At 34.6% G+C, this 22,764-nt stretch overlaps 1 long non-coding RNA gene across 16 annotated transcripts in view; it reads left to right on the top strand.

Annotated features, from left to right (window-relative positions):
• Positions 1-22,764, top strand: part of LOC147833056 (uncharacterized) — a 449,341-nt gene that overhangs the window by 166,839 nt on the left and 259,738 nt on the right. For 14 of the 16 annotated variants that reach the window (XR_015513263.1, XR_015513252.1, XR_015513255.1 and 11 more), the window contains one exon: positions 143-264. This is a non-coding gene — a long non-coding RNA (uncharacterized LOC147833056). Of the gene's footprint in view, positions 1-142; positions 265-11,559; positions 14,217-17,016; positions 17,895-22,764 lie in introns of those variants that run through there. The other 2 variants (XR_015513265.1, XR_015513264.1) reach the window with 2 other exon arrangements.

Raw genomic sequence — 22,764 nt, forward strand, 5'->3', positions numbered from 1 at the left:
ACTGACCCATTCACCCTTTTACATAAACCCAACCGATAATGTTTTTAAAAGATGACTAGAAGAGAAAAGCTATCACTGCCACTTGCTTTTACAACAGTATCAAGTTTGTTTGTTTGTTTGTTTGTTTGTTTGTTTGGTTTAGTTTTATCTGGTTTCTGGAACCGTCCTTCGCCAGATTTGAACCCTGGTCCACCTCACCTTCCAAGTGTGGCGACGTTCAATACCAAGCATACCAGTCATGCCAGAAAAGCCATCAATATGCAGGTAAGCGATACCTGCCGCGTAGTGGTTGTCTTATACACAAAATGCATCCATTATGTAGCCTGGGGCATATATTTCTCTGTTCTCAGAAATGAATCCCTGGGCACATTTTCCCAATATGCCTATGTTGATTCATTTATTTATGTATAGTTGAATTGGTGATCATCAGAATGCTTTGCATACACTCAAGGAATGTAGTTATCATCTGATTAAAGATAACTCCTGCATTATAGTCTACACTATAGCAATAAACACAGTGTGAGCAGTGTTGTCCATTTTACAAATGAAGGACTTGAATGAAAAGGTTAATTTTAGTGAGTCATCCAGAACGATTTGTGAAATGATCTAATTTTTAAATCAGACTCAGGCTCAGTCAGTCAATCTCCATCTGTGAACAACAAGTTATTTTCTAAAATGTCATTTCAGAAACATTGCAGTGCATTAATTTTGTGAGACGTTTTACATCGCTTTATATACTGACTGGTTGTTGGTGTGGCTTTATGTTGTCATATATGTTTCTGCTGCCAAGTGGATCATGGCTTTGTGTTACTCAGCCTGTTGGTTTCTGGGAATGACTTTACAGACTCATGCTCATGTGACTGAGGTTTACACCAAATAACCTACCTGCATCCTTTCTGACTCATGTTTTATGAATAGGCTTTGGAAAAATATACAACACACTTTGCTTTTCTTTTTTTTTTCTGCTCCCCCAGTCACAGTCTTCAAAGTTTCCTTTACGATAACCAAAAACCATTAGCTGCTGTCAAACCCAGGAGAAGAGAGATTATTTTTTTTATTGAAATAAGATTAAAATGATAACTTTGACTGCGGCCTCCACCTGATAAAATATTTCAGCTCATAAGCACGGTGTAGGCACAGGGATTAGAGCGGAGGGAGAGAGAGAAATTCATAATGTATAATAAGACAAAAGGTGTCATGGGAAATAACACTGATATTAAAATTAGAAAATGACGCAATCTATATGAAAAATGCAGATTTAAAAATGTAAATGATGATCTAGGATTTCTTGGAACAAAAGTATCAGAAAAGTGAGAGCCTTTGTGATGTCAGATGGCATTCCGCTCTCTGACCTTTCGGTTTGTTTTAACTCGAATAATTAGAAGGGCGAGTGTATAATGTAAAAGTCATCATATTTCATCTCATAGTCAATTTTTACAATGAAGGCATAATTAAAAGACATTTTGAAAGTGGAACTACTACAAATGCATATGCAGTATAGTCAGATGCAAACATTTTAGTTAAACTGTCCTTATGTATAACAATGTGCACACTAATAAGTACAGTGGGTACGGACCCTCTTTACATTTTTCACTCTTTGTTATATTGCAGTAATTTGCTTAAATAATTTAAGTTCATTTTTTCCCTCATTATTGTACACACAGCACCCCATACTAACAGAAAAACACAGAATTGCTGCATTTTTGCAGATTTATTAAAACAGAAAAACTGAAATATCACACAGTCCTAAGTATTCAGACCCTTTGTCAAGTTTTAAGTAGAAGTTGATCAGACATGAGTCTTTTTACGAAAGATGCAACAACACCTGGATTTGGGGATCCTCTTGCACTCCTTTTTGAAGGTCCTCTCCAGTTCTGTCAGGTTGGATGGTAAACCTTGGTGGACAGCTATTTTTAGGTCTCTCCAGAGATGCTCAATTGGGTTTAAGTCAGGGCTCTGTCTGGGCCATTCAAGAAAAGTCACTCCTACGTTATTTTAGCTGAGTACTTATGGTCATTGTCCTGGAATGTAAACCTTGTGTGTCATGGGTAATAACTCTGATATTAATATTAAAAAAATGAAGTGATCTATATGAAAAATGCAGATTTAAAGATGTACATGAGGATCTAGGATTTCTTGGGGAAAAAAAAAAGTATCAGAAAAAAAAGAGAGCCTTTGTGATGTCAGATGGCGTTCCGGTCTCTGACGTTTTGTAAAAATCATCATATTTTTTTCCCATAGCCATTGCATGTCATATTTTATTTATATTGACTTAATATTAATTACATTTCTCAATATGGGGGAAATATATATATATATATATATATATATATATATATATATATATATATATATATATATATATATATATATATATATAATTTTTTTTTCTTCTTTTTGTAATTATTATTATTTTTTTTACAATGAAGGGCTCATTAAAATCAAATTATTCAGGAAACATTTTTGAAACACTTTGCTAGCTCATAATTTACCCTTTCCCCCCCCCCTTTTTTTTTACCCACAATTCTTTGATTTTATACTTCACAGATAATTGAGTGAAAAAGATTTGACAATTTGAAATGACCATGAATTAATGTAAATATTTAAATATTATTTTATTGTCTTTTGTCTTATTTGCAGCTTTATCGAGTTCATTTTAAAGACACAAGATTGTGCTAAATTTCAAACCGCATGTTTTTTTTTCATTTTGTTCAAATTAATATAGCATTAGTTTTTAGATACACATTTCTTTGTATATTTGGGAGGCATTTTTTTTTCACCGTAGCTCTTCAAAAGATATTATTAATCTAAAATGATCATGAAAAAAACACTCATCATTATTATTCTACTGAAATGTATTTCTGAAAAAAATATTGGATTTTTTAAGAGATGCTAATTTATGACATTTGACAAATTTAGATGCTCAAAATGGAAAGCTTATTGGCAGTTTTAGGACAGAGAAGAAAAACACTTCCAATTACACTGACTTTACAGTACTAAATATGCTAAATATTTACTAGGAAACGGTAAGATGCGCAAAAAAAACTTCTGACTTTATACCCTAGACCTCTGCTAAATGCATAAGCAGTGCACTGAAGTAAAGTGATGGACTCTAAACTGGATGATGAACTATAATGAGCACACTGGGGGGGACCACAATCCCATAATACCTCATTTTCAAACATATTGAAGGTTAATAGGTGGCACTGGGCACCAATGCTGTACATTTAAAGCTTGTTTGTAATGAAATAATGACCTGAATGCGATTAGCATACAGTGTGCTACACAGAAGGGAGGCTGACAGCACATGGGGGACATTGAGGAAGGAGATCTGGAGAAAACACCTTCAGCAATGAGGTGAAGAAGGACAAATAGCTGTTGTGCTGTTTTCAACACCACACTTTCCATTTCCAAAGACATCTGTGCGCTGTCATTTAACTTGAGCTGACCTTCAAACTGCGCTTTTGGCATTTACTTTAGTCTGTGTTGGCATTAAACTTCCCAAACTCAACTTTTAGCAGCACAAATTAGGTTTGTAAAGGAGCAGGGTCAATATAAAAGAAGAGTAGGTGAATTAGGTGAATGTCGCCACAGCGGAATGAACCACCAACTCATTCAGCATACATTTTACAATATACGTTTTATACAGCAAATGCCCTTTCAGCTGCAACCCCTCACTGGGAAACATTCATACACTCATTCAAACACATACACTGCGGCCAATTTTAGTACCCAATTCACCTACACCACATGTACTCACCATGCGAACACGGGGAGAACATGCAAACTCCACACAGAAATGCCAACTGACCCAGCCAAGGCTCGAACGAGCGACCTTCTTGCTTTGAGGCAGTCGTGCTACGTTGTCCCTCACAATAAAAAATACTTTGAAAAAATCTATGCTGAATCCCCTCCAACTAATTATTAAGTTAAACCATTTTTCTATAATAAAATGAACTTAAAAAATGAAATATACAATTCCATAATTATGTAGTCATCTTACTGTATTTGATTCTGTATGCGAACGCTAATTCATTCAATTAATTTATAATTTATAAAAGCTGGCTTACGTAATGTGTTTAAGAGGAAGCATTTCCGAAAGAGTAAGAATATGAGGAGGCCATTTAGTGGATGGAGGAGGAAGACTGTGTTTGATACAAGCCTCCCAGAGGGGCTTCATGCACCATACAGCATTCAAGTTCAAGTTCCAGCCAGCAGCTTCTGAAAGCTCAACTAACAGATGTCCTCGATGACCATATCATGAAGGTCAGTCAACAGTCGACAAGTCCAACAGACAGTAAAAAATATCTGCTAATTAAGTTTCTGTATTTTGTGATTTACAAGTGTTTTCGTTTATTTACAGTTGTGGGATATTGATCTTAACTTTTGATGTTGAAAATTCAACTGTTTAGCACTTTTGTAGATTGAATTAAAAAATGTATAAAATATAATATAGAGAGAAATTAGTCAATAAAATAACAGAAAATGTACCGGGAGTTTATTACATGGTATTACAATAACAAACAAAACCATCCCAGACAATAAATCACTTTAAACTATTGAAGTGTTATTAAAGTGTTCTTTGTTTTTCTCTCTCCATTTGTACAGTATGTGATTCAATGTAATTTGTGTACCTCTTTGCATAAAATAAAATAAAAATAAATAAATAAAGGCTTTTTTCAAACTTTTCAAGGTTAAAAGTTCAAGATCAAATCCTATAATGCAATTTAAAGCATAAATGAATGGGAAAAAAACAATAAAAAAAAATCACAAAATATGGAAAAGTGCTAATTTCCGGATATTTTTTGCAGTGCAGACTGATAGATTGTTGCTTATTACTCTACAGAGGGAGTGTCCAAACCCGGTTCTGGAGGGCCAATGTCCTGCAAAGCTCTTACTTATTTCAACACACCTGCCTGGAAGTTTCTAGTTTACCCAGTAAGAGCTTGATTGGCTGGTTCAGGTGTGTTTAATTGGTGTTGGAACTAAAATATGTAGGACACTAGCCTTCCAGGATGGAATTTGGGCACCCCTGGTCTACAGATACTTATATAGATCACATGTTAATACTTTATCGTGTTCGGTCCCTTAATACTATTTCATAACTAAATTTAATACAAACTATGAAATCTACTATAAACTTTTCATACTAGTTATAACATAGATGCACTGTAAAAATGTCAATAAATTAGCAGCTTAATGTATTTTGTGACTTTTGTTTTTGTTTTGTGTCTTATGCTTGTTGTTGTAAAGTTTAAATAAGTGAATTTAATAGTTTGAAGTATTATGTTATATATTTTCGGCATTGGTGTTACAATTACTGTAATACTGTAAAAAATACTGTACAGAACCTGGTAAAAAACTGCCAGTACCTTTTCCTGTTATTGTATTTACACACACACACACACACACACACACACACACACACACACACACACACACACACACACACACACACACACACATATATACATATATATATATATATATATATATATATATATTTTTTTTTTTTTTTTTTTTCTTGTACAATATATTATTCAAAGCTACTAAAACGTCAATAAAAGTCCTATTGTTGCATTTTTTTATATCAAAATTTTTAAAACACCATGTCAAATCCATGCGTGTTCAATAAAAAAGGGTCAGGAGAGGATGTTCTTCAATGTCAAAAATATTAGTAATTTATTAGATACAACTGAATAATTTGAGAACAGAGCTCTGGGTTACTTTACCCCAATGCAATACAAAAATTACAATTAGGAGGTTAACAGAGATAAAGGTCCCAGGTATATGCAATTCATTACTAAATAAAGAAAAAACTGTTAATCAGTTTCATATTAAAGTAAATCATTTATTTTCCTTCAGCTTAGTTTCTTATTTATCAGAAGTCACCAAAGCGAAATTAACTGCCAACTATTCAAGCATGTGGTGCCCTTTTCGTTTACAACCTAGTACTGGAAAATACCCATAGTACATCCAGTTCACCTATAGCGCATGTCTTTGGACTATGAGGGAAACTTGAGCACCTGGAGGAAACCCACGGAAACATGGGGAGAACTTGCAAACTTCACACAGAAATGCCAACTGGCTCAGCCAGGACTCAAACCAGCAACCTTCTTGTTTCTTATTAAATTCTTTCTTTAAATTTCAATAAATGTTTCATTCATTCATTTTTTCTTTTGGTCTTTTTCTTTCTTTCTTTCTTTCTTTCTTTCTTTCTTTCTTTCTTTCTTTCTTTCTTTCTTTCTTTCTTTTTCTGTACTCTTGTACATAGAAAAGCAATTATGCTAATCTATTTAAATGCAAAAAGACAGAACATGGAAGAGTTGCACAAAGGGGAAAGTACAGTGAGAAAACAACACAGCGTACAAACTTCAGCGCCTGCACAGGTGGCGGAGGTTTCCTAAAATTATGACAATTTCAAATATTTTGTATTGATATGTCCCGTAATGAGCCAAACAGATGGCGGAACCAGAACGACAGCATCCCCAAATTCAAAACATGCAAAGCGCTTTAAGAAGTCTAACAAGTATAAATATATATATATTTTTTCTTCTTTTTTTTTCTTAAGGACAAGAGACATGTGGTAGTGTGGCTATTATCACAAGGGTAGCGCTGAATGAGAGCTCTTAAACGCTCCTCTTCCTTTGAAAGAAGGGGATCTATTTTTTGCCCATTAGCATTGGCATTAAAACTCATTATTTTCCTCGACTGTGCTAACCATCGCCTCCCACGTTAGACATCATTACTGTTATTATTCATATCATTGCTTTAAAGGACAGAGAGATGTCTTGGTACTTAGCGCTTGCATTTGTTCAACTGCTAGTAGGAAGATTTTTTTTTTTCTCTCCCTGTTGAATTATTTTATTTATATATTTTCTTGAAACTGGTATCATAATGGAAGTTATTGTATTGGCAGAGTGTAAAACTGCCGCTTGTTTCTCGACTCTGTGGAAGCTCACCTGACCCCCAAACCTTGAGACTGTGGGAAAAAAAGATTTTTTTTTTTTTTATAGCTAACAGTTTTAATATAGTTAAAGTCAGAATTATTAGTCCTTCTGAATTATTTGTCCCCCTGTATATTTTCCCCCAATGTCTGTTCAACAGAGAGAAGATTATTTTCCACATTTCTAAACATAATAATTTTAATAACTCAATTCTTATAACTGACACATTTGATCTTTGTCATGATGACAGTACTTAATATTTTTCAAGATACTAGTATTCATCTTAAAGTGACATTTAAAGGCTTAATTAGGGTAATTAAGCAGGTTAGGGTGATTAGGCAAGCCGTTGTATAACGATGGTTTGTTCTGTAGACAACTGAAAGAAAATAATGCTTAAGGGGGCTAATAATATTGACCTTAAAATGGTTTAAAAAAAATCTAAACTACTTTTATTCTAGCCAAAATAAAACAAATAAGACTTTCTGCAGAAGACAAAAATATTATAGGAAAAACTGTAAAACGCTGAGAATACTTTGCTATGCACAATCTATCGGCAGCCATATCGTTATCGGCTAATAAAGGCTATTTTTGAAAGTGTGAAATAGGCGAAACTCACAGCGGTTTATCATTAACCTTTCATCAATCGTTTTTCCCGCAGTTGACAGCAAGAACGGACATGTTCAGTGTTGTCTGATTGACAAGCAGCAGCTACATGTGTTCAAAAGAATCTAAAACAACAAATGGAATGAATTTATACCAGTAAATAAGTAATTAAGTAATTAATAATTACTTAAATAAAATAATAAAATAATTAAGTACTTAAGTAATACTATCTGTATTAAGCTTTTCGCTTGTACAGTGGCTCTGAACTGTCAGACACCTCTTTTTCGGACATTTGTACATTACTGTAGCACGTTTTATTTAAGAATATTTGAGCTGGTTTCAGTTCTTAGTTCTTTCATTTTTATTTTATTTAAAAGATATTTATTTTACTTTTCGTTAATTAAATACCATTTTATATTTAACCTATTATTTTTATGCAACAGTCAAGTTGCCTGTTAATTTGCTATGCGAAGAAAACGAAATTTTGGTATGCTGATTTATGTAAAATCAAGAATATAGGCCTATAATCACCTTGAAATTACAGGGGTTTTTTTTGCTTTGAGTAGGCTATTCAGCTCATAAGATGAGTTTAATTTCATAAGTTTTTTTTAATAAAATCAGTTGTAGTATATCGGTTATCGACCTCAAAATCTATCAGTTATCAATATCGGCCAAAAAATATGTATCGGTACATCCCTACTTTCTTAAACATCATTTAGAAAATATTTTAAAAAGAAAAGAAAATACACGGGATGGCTAATAATTTTGACTTTAACTGTATAGACATCAGTTTTACTATTTTACTGTACCTGTGCTACAAAAAAAAAGCTGCTACTTTAACATCCAACCCTACACCTGCTCTCCCACTAACTCAAGATTTTTTCTGAGCGTGCTTGTTTTTCGATTGCGCTTGATCCTTCTCAAACTTGGAGAGAAAATAAATGGGAGAGGGAGAGAGAGGAACAGGGTGGCATCTGTGATCTCTAGTGACCCTTTCCTCACTCTCTCCTGCCAGGCCAGTCTGGGGATTGACACATCAGATGAAGATATGAAGTGGTGGGTGTGCGTGGAGGCGGGCCAGGCGCCCAGCGAGTCCCCGCGCTTCTCACTTGGTTAACACCTCACACAGAGCACAGAGCCAGGAATACACTGCCTCTCTCTCTCTCTCTCTCTCTCTCTCTCTCTCTCTCTCTCTCTCTCTCTCTCTCTCTCTCTCTTTCGCTCTCTCGCTCTCACTCTGACTAAAACAGTTCATTTGGACCTGCAGGGTCTTCTGCTCCTCAGAGTCTCCACTCATGGAGGTGGCAGATATTCTTAACTTAACAGCGCAAAAACAAGAAGGATTACTAAACACTGTGCTATCGCCAATTGTTTTTGTAACTTTTGTAAGACTTTTATTTTTTCCTGTTTTATTTTTGGGTGCATCTACTTGCACTTGTGTGTTAGAAGGGTTCTATTTTATTTCGAGACATATTAGCTGCGCTGATTATGGTTTTCTTTTTGTTTTGGCCTTGACTCGTACTGATCTACTATTTAAGCTTATTATGGGTTTGTTATGTTTTCTTTAGATGTATGATTTTTCAAAACTAACAAAAATGTTATGGCAGCACAGTGGGTAGCGCTGTCGCCTTACAGCTCGAAGGTCACTGGTTCAAGCCTCCGCTGGGTCAGTTGGCATTTCTGTGTGGTTTGTATGTTCTCCCTCATGTTCATGTGGGTTTCCTCAAGGTGCTTCGGTTTCTGCCACAAGTCCAAGGACATGCGCTATAGGTAAATTGGGTAAGCTAAATTGTCTGTAGTGTATGTGTGTGAATAAGAAAGTATGGATGTTTCCCAGTGATGGGTTACAGCCAGAAGGGCATGCGTGGCGTAAAACACATGCTGAATAAGTTGGTGGTTCATTTCGATGGGGTGACCCCTGATTAATAAAGGGACTAAGCTGAAAACAAAATGAATAAATGATGAAGGCATTTATTCAACATCCACCCAGTTCAAGACCTTTTGTCTAGCTATCTGTCTGTCTGTACCAAAACTTGGCAGGTAGCCTAGGGTAAGCTAACAATGTTAGCAACACGGTTAACATTTTAAAATGTCCTAAAGCAGCGGCTCTCAAACTTTTTTCACCAAATACCACATCAGAATAAAAATTGTCTCTCCAAGTACCACCATAATGACCAGTATTGAAATACAGTAGTGTAGCAGGCCTATTAAGCAGCTACAGCACTGTACAGTTCAAAAATGAGGCATATTTATTCCTATTAATTCCTATATTTCTATTGTCAGCCACTTTAAACATTATAAATAATTTAAACACTGTGCCCACAAGAAAAAAAATGAATAATGTTTGAATTAAAATGTGCTTTTAAAAGTAAATTAAAATGGCACTGTTCTTAAAAAGTAAAAAGTAAAACTGCTGTACTTAAATGTAAAGTACTAACATAGAGTAGTCTATTCATCAAAACCTGAAACCAGCAACATTTTTGTTCAAAATATTATTGTGTGCAATATGCTAATTCCTGTTAACAATGTCAAATCATACGAGGAACATCTTGATCTACTTGATCATTACAGAGGTATTTTAAAAATTCAGGCAAGGCTTTCATAATCCAAAAAAGTGTTGGTTCCAACATAAACGATCTTTTGTATTTTGTTCACTTTTTATTCAGTTATATATCAATTTATGTACACAAAGCATTTATCCATTTTTAAAAAGCATAATTAGATCAATATTTTTGTTGTTGTTTGTTTCTGTGCCCTGCATTTCACATTTTAACCACAAAAGCTCATTCACCCCTTATAGCTTCATTTATATCATGACTAACAATTATTATTAATTAATTAACTATTATAAATTTAGCCAAAGGTTCATTCATTCATTCATTTTCTTGTCGCCTTAGTCTCTTTATTAATCCGGGGTCACCACAGCGGAAAGAACCGCCAACTTATCCAGCATGTTTTTACACTGCGGATGCCCTTCCAGCCGCAACCCATCTCTGGGAAACACACACTCACACTCACACACACTCACACACACACAAAACAGACAATTTAGCCTACCAAGTTCACCTATACCACATGTCTTTGGACTGTGGGGGAAACCGGAGCACCCGGAGAAAACCCACGCGAACGCAGGGAGAACATGCAAACTCCACACAGAAACGCCAACTAAGCCAAGGTTCGAATCACCGAGCATCTTGCTGTGAGGTGACAGCACTACCTACTCCGCCACTGCGTCGCCTTGCCAAAGGTTAGTCTACCATATTTATAAAAAGACAAACAAATTTAAAAAATAATAAAAAAATCTTTGTAAGTTCCACTTATGCTTACACATTACACAGTAATTTATTTTTATTTAAAAACGCATATTTTTTTCTCTGTTTTGCCCTTTGGTCCACACTGAGACAGCGTTTTAAGGAAACAAAAACATATCAAAGTGAATACATATGAAAATGTTGTTTTTGTGTTGCAGTGTGGACTGTGAAAACGGAGGCTTTGAAAATGATGATGCATTTTATTCATGTGATGTAGTCATGTGACCAATTCAGCTAACATTGTGTACAACTTTTACAGCTTTATTAAAGATTGATGTCAGTTTGTACACACTCCATGTTGCCTCTCTTCAGAGGACACGGAATGTTTACTGGGAACTATTGTTCTATATGATGGACATTTTGCTGTGGCATTTTAAAGAGATGGATTGTAATTAAATGGCAAGTGGATATGATGCAGGTCAAAGTGTCTTACGTCTGTGCGCATGCGCAGCACGGAACGAAAGCATTTTCAGTCATTTTAGTGTGGATAACGGAAAATAATTCAAATGTATAGTGTGGACATGGATTGTTTTTAGACGAAAATGTCATTTTCAAATGTGTCCAGATTAGTGTAGTTGTAGCCTTACACTACTGAATATTTAACAGTTTAATATAAATGACATTTTACATGTTACTCAACAATTCTGCAATTTAAAAAAATATATATTTATAATATCTCTGTTTTTTTTTTTTTGCAGAAACATGAAATGCTGGTTTTCATCACAATATTTTGTTTAAAAATGAGGTGATGGAAATGACCCTTGTGTTGAAAATGTGCAACAATTTACAATAAAACTGAAGAAATAAGAGAAGTATCTGATGAAAGTATGCTGAAAATTGTTTTTTAACAAACACTACATGAAAACCTAGATTTTTGTCCCTGTGAATGTCTTGGAACATCTCAAATCACCCGCAATTTTCAGCCGTTCACAAGTTTGGAAGCTCCTGCTAACCTGTGCCGAAAACAGGCCACTCTTTTCAGGTGTAAAATGGGCTGTCCCCCTCATGGGACTAAGTTTGATTAACATATGAATGAAACAACCTCAAGGACTCCACTCTACCTATTGGATAAAGATGAAAGCATGCCGAAAATAGTTTTAAAAGTAAAAGTTTTACATTCTAATGGCCCAAAACACCTTCATTTTAGAAATTTATTTGTCATCCAAATCTTACAACATTTACTTAAATGTTGCCTTTTCTACAACGAAATATCAAAACACAAATGAACAAGGTTGAGGAGTGATACAGTAGCCTGTATTTAAATGTAAGGAATGTGACATTGTATTAGGAGTCCAATGTGTTAAACCACTGCTGAGACTTTTTAAATCAAGGCTTAGAAGATTAATAACTGGTTTGGTTAAATCAAGAGCAAGAGATCAAAGTCCTGTGCTTTACATAAACGATCGCAATTCATCCACTAATGGAGCATTAGAGGCAGCACTGCCTCACACACTTATCACCAGAAGACCTGCATCACCTTTACTATTAGAATATGAGATGACAACAAATGGCTGTTTGTTCAAAATAATTTATTCAACACTTATTTTTTTATTAAAAGTAAGTTTTTATCTTTATAGTTTACATAATATCTAATAGGATTCTCGCTTTTTTTGTTGTTTTTTGGTTTAGGTGATGTAAAACGTGCATGAAACAAATGAATGCACAGGCATTGTGATATGTGCATCAGCAGTTTGTGTTAAGTGTTTATGATTACTAACATGTTATTGATATTTTCATTCTTGCAAATATTTAAGAATATAGCCATCTTTACATTTTATAGTATGTAAGCTTTATTTTAATGATCTAGGCACAAAGTCTAAAGCGCATGGTGCAAAAGCATTAAGTGCATGTCCAAATCCACATTTGCTATTTTAAGGTCGGAAAAATATGCTATGCGCCCCTAACAGTCTAACAGGGTTGTGCTTACTCTCTTAATGAGTTATGGGTGTGTTTTGAGCAATCAGAGTCTCATCTCCGATTCCCTTCAAGAATTATTTGCATTACACTATGGCGCATTTGTATTTACATTGCAGACTTTATAAAGTGGAAAACTGACCAATTTACTTGCGAGAAAACAAGTTAAACAACCCATCTGCAGCATAAGGGTAAAGAATAAGCCTCCTGCATTCGACCTCTTTACTTTATCTTTACTTAACATTTACTCATTACTCCTTTACTTTTGTGGATAGGGAAACAGTGCTGTACACACTCCACTGAACACATTCATTAGCCTACATATTTAATTTCGTTAGCCTACATATTATTTCTAAATTAAGTTCTAATTTCCAGCAAACAAATAAATAAACAATAATAGTGAAGTGTGGTAAAAACAAAAGTTATATCCAAACACACATCCTATTCCCATGTCCCATATGGTTATGCATCCGTCTTCAAAATGCGAAGGTGGACAAATCTAAACTTGTTTTTTGGGAAAACAAATATAGATATGCATATAATAAATAACACTGCTAATAGTAATAACATTATAAGAAAAATGCTAATTTTCATGAATAAACTGAAAAAAGCCCCGAAGACGAAGAAGGCATGGAGGTGGTGGTTTGTTATTTGCTATGTATATCTATATAGAAAATTATATTTTTTGTAACAGTTTAATGTATGTAATATTCATTTGTAAATAGATTTTTTTATTGCTGTACGTCTTGTGTGTATTAAGCGTTTGAACCTGCATAGGTGCATAACTAATTTACTCTGTGCTAGACTTTAGACCAGCTTTTAGTTGGTCAATGGCACAGTCTATTTCAGTTTCTCAAAATAGCAACACACCAAGAATGTGCCTTAACACGCCTCCTTTATAGTCTGGCACACCCATGAGCCCACAAAGTGGCGCAAATGGATTTGCTCTTTAATCAATGTGGCGCAAAGCAGAAAAATTAGGGTTGCGCTGGTCTGATAATAGCAACAAATCATGCAAAACACATCTTGCGCCTTATTGCACCGGTTGTATGATAGGGCCCTGTGTCTTAATATGCATTCATTTTCATGTAAAACCAGCACAAAAACAAAATGCCTGTCAAACGTAAAACGTAAACCTTCAACGCTGTTTTTTACTCCCTTCAAAACATTGGCTTCCTGCTGGAAATGTGTAGTTTATAAGATTAATTTCTTAGTTTTAATATTTGGACAGTGTAATGTGTTGTGTATACTTGAGTTTGATCAAAACCAGGGTGACTGGGCTCTGCTTGTTTTTTTGCAATTAAAGTTTCATGAATACCGAGACAGGAACTTTGTATGGGTCTCCAGCGTGTCTGTAATTACTTTTTGTGGTCACCTTTGAATGGTGTTTTTGAAGAGTCACAACTCTTCAATAAAATAAAGCTTATTTCCTTGTTTTTGGTAAGAATATATTACTTTCTTCCACATACATGCAAGAGTTATTAGTATGTTCGAGGAATAACTGGTACCATTCACACCTTTCTCTCTTTTTTCATCATCATCTTCATGCTCATGGTGGTTGTCATCAATAGCTAATCCTGGTTCTGTTGCTCATCAGCGCCTAAGAGATCAGTGCATTTTTTTTTCCATCTGTCCTGTTTATATAATCAAGGCATGATTCCTCTTAGGCAACATAAATTCTAGTTACAGATGAACTTTTGAACACTTTATTGTTTGTCCAGATCACCTAAATGTGCAACAGTTCAACCCAAATTAAATGCTGTCATCATTTACTCACACTGATGTCGTTCCAAGCTTGTGTGACTTTGTTTGATTCATGAGTGAATTGTTAATTTGAGTCAGATCTTTTCGATGGGTGTTTTGATCCAGCTCATTGAATGGTGCTTTTTAAAATCAGTGTGAATTATTTAGGCACAACATTATACAGCCCTCTAAGATGGATTCGCATAAAATGTAGCTTTACATTTTGGTCTTCAGAAAATGTGGATTGTATAATGAAACAAAAATGGTGTGGGCAGGAGTGTGCAATGTTTATAATTTATGGTAATGTGACAATTGTTGTTTTGATAATTGCATATTATTGAGTGTTGTCAACATATCTTGAGGGGTTAAAAACAGCCGCTGCATGATGAAGCCTGTAAGAATGCAGTTGGAATGGCTCTATTTAAACTGGTTTATGAATGGAAAAAAATATCCTTGAATTAGTTTTTGAATCGCATGAGCAGAAGTGCTTTTGTTTTCCCAAATGTCATATTAATTTTTAACAAGACTTCAAATAAGAAATTCAAACTTTGTATTTTGGGCGACATGGTGGCGCAGTGGGTAGCATGATCGCCTCACAGCAAGAACATCGCTGGTTTGAGCCTCGGCTCGGTCAGTTGGCATTTCTGTGTGGAGTTTGCATGTTCTCACTATAGGTGAACTGAATAAGCTAAATTGGCTGTAGTGTATGTGTGTGAATGCAGAGTGTATGGGTGTTTCCTAGTGTTGGGTTGCAGCTGGAAGGGCATCCACTGCGTAAAACATATGCTGAATAAGTTGGCAGTTCGTACCGCTGTGGCGACCCCTGATGAATGAAGGGACTAAGCCGAAAAAAAATGAAGAATGAATGAATGAACTTTGTATTTTGGATTTAGTTATATGATGTCTTTTTTGGCAACAAAGTACCAGATATGTTAACAGCTTGCACCAACAGAAACACAAAATTAAGTACAGAATTTGCTAAACACACATAGCAAAGAATAATGGTGAAAAGGTGTGGACACCACATTTTTTTTTCTGACCATACTGAATAACTTGGGCTTTCAAATTACTGGAATTCACAGGCCAATATTTAACGGCTACATTTTATTCCCCACATGTATTTAATTGGTATGGAAAAGGAACACGTTTTCTGAACATATTGTTAGCCAAATATTTTATTTTCAGTTTATGATGTAATATTTAAGTTTATGATTCTTTAGGAATTTAATGAAGAACAAACAACTAGGTTGAGTCATGTCACACCAGCCCAATCATATAGTGTCCTCAGACAGCATGCAATCTGTTATTCCCGTCAAAAACACAAATGGTTGTCAAAATCTACATCTTGTAGACTGTCACACATAAACACAGTCAGATATGACTTACTGTAAGTAAATGTATTGCATGCGAGTTCAGCACAGGTGTGGTGAAGTTCTGAAGTCTTTCACCTTTTCATGCACTGTAAAACCTAATAAGTTAAGGTAACTTAAACCATTTCAGGAAACCGATTGCAACAAACCATTTATTTTCAAAAACTTAACTTGCACTGCGCTTATTGCATCGGTCGATATATTAAATTAAATGTTAGGTCTCTATATTAGGTTCATTACTTTGTGCATTATCTGTAAATCATCTGCAGAAATATCCATGTCCATTGGCTCTGTTTTAGAATTGCCCTCTTCAGTAAATTGGGCCCAACATGTTCTAAACAAAGCCAAAGTACATTTGTGCATCTGAGAGCAGCTTTTCGTTCCTGAATCATATGAGTGAATCGTTCCAATCTGTGGCTTCAGTTCTAAATGAATCGGCCATGTTCATTGAATATCCAGAATGATTAATTCATTGAGTCGTGACATACTGTTGGCTGTTTTAGACCTGAACCATTCATAACCAGCACAAAAAACAAAAACAAAAAAAAATTCTTAGCTAAATATTGTTTACTTATATCTAGTAGAAACACTAAAATATACATTACGTATTAAAAAAAATTGTGACTAACATCCTTACAATGCTTTAAGATGTGTTTAAAGTGGGTTTTTGAAACTCGAAAGCTCCAGTTTGCATTTCTCATGTTTTTATCCATTGGTGTTCCACAAAAAAGAAGGACATGAGATGATGAGGTCAGATCTGTTATCTTTGGTGAACAAACCCTCTAAATAGGAAAACAGTAACACATGAACATACTTTACATTGGTAAACAATCTAATTCCATTGCATCTTGTCCTTCGGTCCTCTCCACAATAACAAATAAGTGGTTGAGTTCTCTTGAGGCGGCCCCTACAGGAAGCAAAGCCACAGATGGACAGAGACTTGCCTCCTTCCCTTGGAAGTGCAGTGCCCGCGGTTTCTCACGTTAAATTGGACTACTTAAAGTGTACTGCAATTCTGGCCAGGGAACAGACAGAGCTCTAGAGGGATCCCATACTGATTTAAGTCACCAGGGACTCTGGCAGGGATATTTTGTCTCTCATATCTATATACTATTATGGCTTTTGCAGGAAAGGCACCATCTTGAGTGGGGATGTGAGATGAAACCAGATGGGGTCGATTCACACCACTCTGAGACAGCAAGGGTTTGGGAGGCACCCTGCAGCCACTTCTTGTTATCTTTTGTCACCAATCAAGTGACTTTTTTTTCTTTTTCTGCTCCTCTGCGAGCGAATTCTCATGTTTAGTGTCTACGGGTTTTCTGGCATCCAACTGCAAAAATAAAGTGAAATTTACTACATTGCGTCCCACTGAAGGTGACATATAGACTATGACGTGAACAGAATCATGTGGGGAGAGAAACTTGCATTAAAGATGAGTGTCAGGATTTTTTTCTCTTGCTGTTTTTGTGCCAGTTAACTTTCATTACTGTTGTTTGTCTCATATGGACACTGAAACAAATTTGTGAAAACAAGGTGCACTGCAATGTAATAGTATAAAGTAGTTTTCTGTATGGATTTTCTCCTTGCATTTTGAATTTTTACTGTATTGCATTGGATTTTAGTTGTAGGGTTTACAAAAATGTCCATACATTAGTGGATAATGTACTTGCAGAAAATTACATATATTTATTATGTTTATTTCTTCATTAGGAAAAAAAAAATACATAAATCATGTTAAAATTGATGGACATGTTTCAAGCATCTGGACTTTATATTACTTCACTGAAAATCATTTTTTATTAGTATTATTAAATATGCATTATTATTATTTTACAATGTTATTTTTTATATAATTAAAATATTCTGTGATCGTTTTTAAAAATGTTTTAAACACTAATTTTTAGTTTTCTTGTCTTTTTTATTATGTAGTTAATAAACTAATTTATTTATTTTTATATATTTTTATTTCATATTTTTTATTTTTTAGAATAAATGGAAATAAAAGTTGTCAGCTATGAAAATTTTTGCCTAAAGTTTTATTTTATTCTAATTTATTTTTTTATTTAATTTATTGTTTTGTAGATTAACTTTATTTAATTTGAATTAATTTTGTTTTTTATTTAATCTCATTAAAATTAATTTAATGTTATTTAATTTTTAATTTAATTTAATAAATTAAATTTACTGTTAATTAATTTAAAAAAAATATTTTGAATTTAATTTCATTAAATTTGAATTAATTTTAATTTAATTTAATTTTAATTTAATTGTATTTTATTTAATGTTTTTGTATTTAATGTTAATTAATTTTAATTAATTTAATAATTATTTTATTTTATTTTATTAATTTATTTAATGTTGTTTTATTTATTTTTTATTTTTTTCTTTAATTTGCCAGTATTACAAAATTGGCTTAAGATTTGGTTTTAGTTAAAGAGATCACCCAAAAATTTAAATGAATTTTACATATTGTTTACTTAACATCTTGTGGTTTTTAAACCTTTATGAATTTCTTTCTTTTTTTTTTTCTAAATACAAAATAAGATATGTTGAAGAAAGCTGAAAACCTGTAACCATCGGCTTCCATAGTATGAAAAACAAATACTTTATGCTCAATAGTTACAGCTTTTTTCTGAATAATTTAGAAAGTCAAACAGGTTTGGAACAAGCCAAGAGTGAGCAAATTATAATGGAATTTAAATGGAGTGAACTTATCCTTTAAATGATTTATCCAAAACCATAACATAACATAACAAAAAATTGAATAAAGTAAAATATGGACATCAATAAAGTACTATTGTTATTCTAAAATTAGCAAAATTCTGGTTTCAATAAATAACACTAAAGTTTGTAAAATAAATTTTCAGCTATTCACTCATCAGCCGTCAATGATAAATTCAAAAAGCGGGTGTTTGTGTGGGGTTGTTAAATCAGGTCAACAGACGAGTAGCTTTCCCATGTTTGTTCAGGGAAAGCCATGATGGCCACCTTCCCATTCTTTCATTCAGATTAGCCCTGAAAGCACATTATTAGCATTGGTGTGTGTGTGCTTGTGTGTGTTTGTGCTCGCTCACCATTCAGGAACATCCAAACCCATCTCTAGGATTGCTGCAAATTTGAAAAGAATAAGCTCTCACATATGTGAGGTTTCAACCCTTTTCTTTGCCCTCACAAAAGACATGGAAGCTCTTGGCCCATCAATAAAGGATGAGAGGAGAATGACGGCCACTTCAGTTGGTGGAGGGCCTGTACACTGCTCTGTTTGTCTATGTGTGTTTAATGCTGTTTGTAATGGCTGTATGTGCATATGCTTGCAAAAGACAGCTGTTTTTGTCATGCATTATGCCCCCTTAAACATTTACATTTGCTGACCTGATCTCTTCATAGCAGCTTATTCTATCTATCTATCTATCTATCTATCTATCTATCTATCTATCTATCTATCTATCTATCTATCTATCTATCTATCTATCTATCTATCTATCTATCTATCTATCTATCTATATCTATCTATATATCTGTCCGTCCGTCCGTCCGTCCGTCCGTCCGTCCCTCCCTCCCTCCGTCCGTCCGTCCCTCCCTCCCTCCCTCCGTCCGTCCGTCCGTCTGTCCGTCCGTCCGTCCGTCCGTCCTTATTGACTCCTAAAATCCATCCATCCATCCATCCATCCATCCATCCATCCATCCATCCATCCATCCATCCATCCACCCATCTATCCACTGTATCAATCCATCCATACATCCAGCCTTTCATCCATCCATCCAAAATATTAAAACCCATCTATCCTCCAGATTAAAACCAATCCGTCCATCCATCCATAACGTTTTTGACTCCTAATGTCCATCCATCCATCCATCCATCCATCCATCCATCCATCCATCCATCCATCCATCCATCCATCCATCCATCCATCCATCCATCCATCCATCCATCCATCCATCCATCCATCCATCCAAAAGATTAAAACCCATCCATCAATCAAATTAAAACCCATCCATCCATCCTTCCATCCATCCATAACCTTATTGACTCCTAAAATCCATCCATCCATCCATCCATCCACCCATCTATCCACTGTATCAATCCATCCATACATCCAGCCTTTCATCCATCCATCCAAAATATTAAAACCCATCTATCCTTCAGATTAAAACCTATTCGTCCATCCATCCATAACGTTTTTGACTCCTAATGTCCATCCGTCCATCCATCCATATATCCATCCATCCATCCAGCCATCCATCTAAAAGTTTAAAACCTATCCATCTATCAAATTAAAACCCATCTATCCATTTATCCATCCAAAATATTGAAACGCATCTATCCTTCAGATTAAAACCCATCTGTCCATCCATAACCTTTTTGACTCCTAATAACCATCTATCCATCCATTTCCATTCGTCCATCCATCCATCCATCCATCCATCCATCCATCCATCCATCCATCCATCCATCCATCCATCCATCCATCCATCCATCCATCCATCCATCCATCCATCCATCCATCCATCCATCCATCCATCCATCCATCCATAACATTTTAACTTCCAATAACCATCCATCCATTTATCCATCTATATATCTACTTTATCTACCCATCTATTCATCTGTCTATAATCGAAGTGAATCCATAATACTTTAATATATTGAAATTCAGCTCTACTAATTGTTAGGGAGTCCATAATGCTGTCTCACTAAAAGAAACGCTGTTTTACATTTGTTATCAGATATTCATAATAAGCTAACTCAGAATTTTCATTTTGGTCAAGTTTTTTGGTCAAGTTAACTTAATCTTGAATAAATTGCTAAAGCTGATACTTTTTTGAGTTTATATTTATCAAAAAAGATGTAGGCTACAAATCACAATTCTTAGAATCACACTGCTAGCATGATATTGCATGACATTGTGGCATAATTAAACACACATCCATTATGTTCTTACAAAAGTAACAGTGTATATGTTTTCCTACATTATTAACATCCCTTTACATTGCTAACATCTTTTAGCAAATAGATAGCATGTTTTATTATAGTGTTGTTAATAGTATACACAAAGTACATGTCTTTGCATGTTCCTCATCTATTAGTATGTGGTTAATATGTTTTTGTAGGTTTTTGTCATACGCTGAAAACAATATTTCATTGGAATCACTAAATTTTCTTAAGGTAAGTCATTGCAAACAATTTATATGGGCTAAATTTAAACTATGTAAATTTAGTAATGTTTAACCTAATTTGCTTTTTTAAATTTAGCCCGTAGAAATTGTTTGCAACCACTTAGCTTAAAAAAAATGTAGTAAGTCCAATAAATAATTTTCTATCAGTTTATATTTTCATATTTAGGTATAATATAAATGTTTTTTGCTGACCTGATCTCTTTATAGTAGCCCATTCTTACCATCTGCTAGAATCAAGTGCTTCAAATTTATTGAGATTTACAGTATCTATTCTTAATTTTAAACAATTTACAGGAAGTCTTTATAAGAAATCTAGGGAAGCTGATCAAGCTCATTGCTGGCAAATCCCACTCATTCACGGCTTTGTTTCTGCGCATGGTTTGCTGTTTAATACGATGCCCTTTGCTGTATGTTTATTACTAGAGGCATTTTCTCCTGTCTGAGATGTCAGCCAGCTGGATCTTTTTTTTTTTTTTTTGCCTGTCCAGGGCATCACTCCAGGATATTATTGAAAGCAAGCACTGGTTTACAAACAAATATCTGAAGGACTGATGTACATTTGGGAGCAGCACAAGCTTGTCATTGGACAGCAGACCAAGAGACATCATATCAAACACGTCATGTCTGTGGCAGAATTTTACAGCAGCGTTTCATGTAGGCTGCATGGTCAATTATCATTTACTATTCATGGGTTAGGATTTAATTGAACAAATAATATTGAATTTGGCTGCCGGCAATGTGATTGACAGTTCATTTATTTAACTTATTTGGTTTTCGTAATTTGAACTTAATAGAATCTACTTTGTTTCAGGAGATCATATGCTTGAATGTTGGATATCTGACAAGCACTAGACGTCTTTAGTTAAGTGCTGATTTTTCTACTCTGCGCGCAAGACACTAAAAGTGTAGCATAATCATCTAGTGATTTGTAAAATAAATGAGCATTTAAAAAAGCTCCGACTTAAATATTACACTAGTTCCAGAGTATCAAAAAGGATATAATTTCTTTGAGATAATATTATCATTGAAAACCACCAAACCATATGAACAGCCATTTCCAACCCACTTTATTTCTGTGATATTTTCAGGATGACATTCACTCATTCTCCTTTAGCTTATTACTTTTATTAATCAGGAGACGCCACATCAAAATGAACCGCCAACTTATCCAGCATATGTCTTACACAGATGATAACCTTCTAGCTGCAACCCAGTACTGGGATAAAACCGTACAGTCTCACATGCACACACAGACACTACGGCCGATTTAATTTATTCAATTCACTTGTACCACTTGTCTTTGGACAGTGGGGGGAAACCGGAGCACCCAGAGGAAACCCAACTGGCCCAGCCGGGACTCAAACCAGCACCCTGCTTGCTGTGAGGCAACGGTGCTAACCAATCCAACATGTTGCCCAGGAAGAAATATAATCATAATAAAAAAAAAATAGATGGGATTTTAACCAATCAGATGTTTAGGATTAGTGATTTAAGCTGAAAAAGAAACTTGATTCAAAGCTGAAGCAAATTATTACATTATGATAAAAAATATTGATTACGATTCAGGAGCTAACTTAAAATTACTTAATTTTAGCAATGTTAATGCAATCTTAATTAAAATGCTTAAAGACTAAAGATGTGAAACAGTGATGTGAACTGACGCTGAGTTTATTACAACTGAGGTATATCGACTTTAAC

Source organism: Danio rerio, chromosome 17, assembly GCF_052040795.2.
Source record: "Danio rerio strain M-AB ecotype USA chromosome 17, GRCz13ab, whole genome shotgun sequence".
Classification (NCBI taxonomy): Eukaryota; Metazoa; Chordata; class Actinopteri; order Cypriniformes; family Danionidae; genus Danio; species Danio rerio.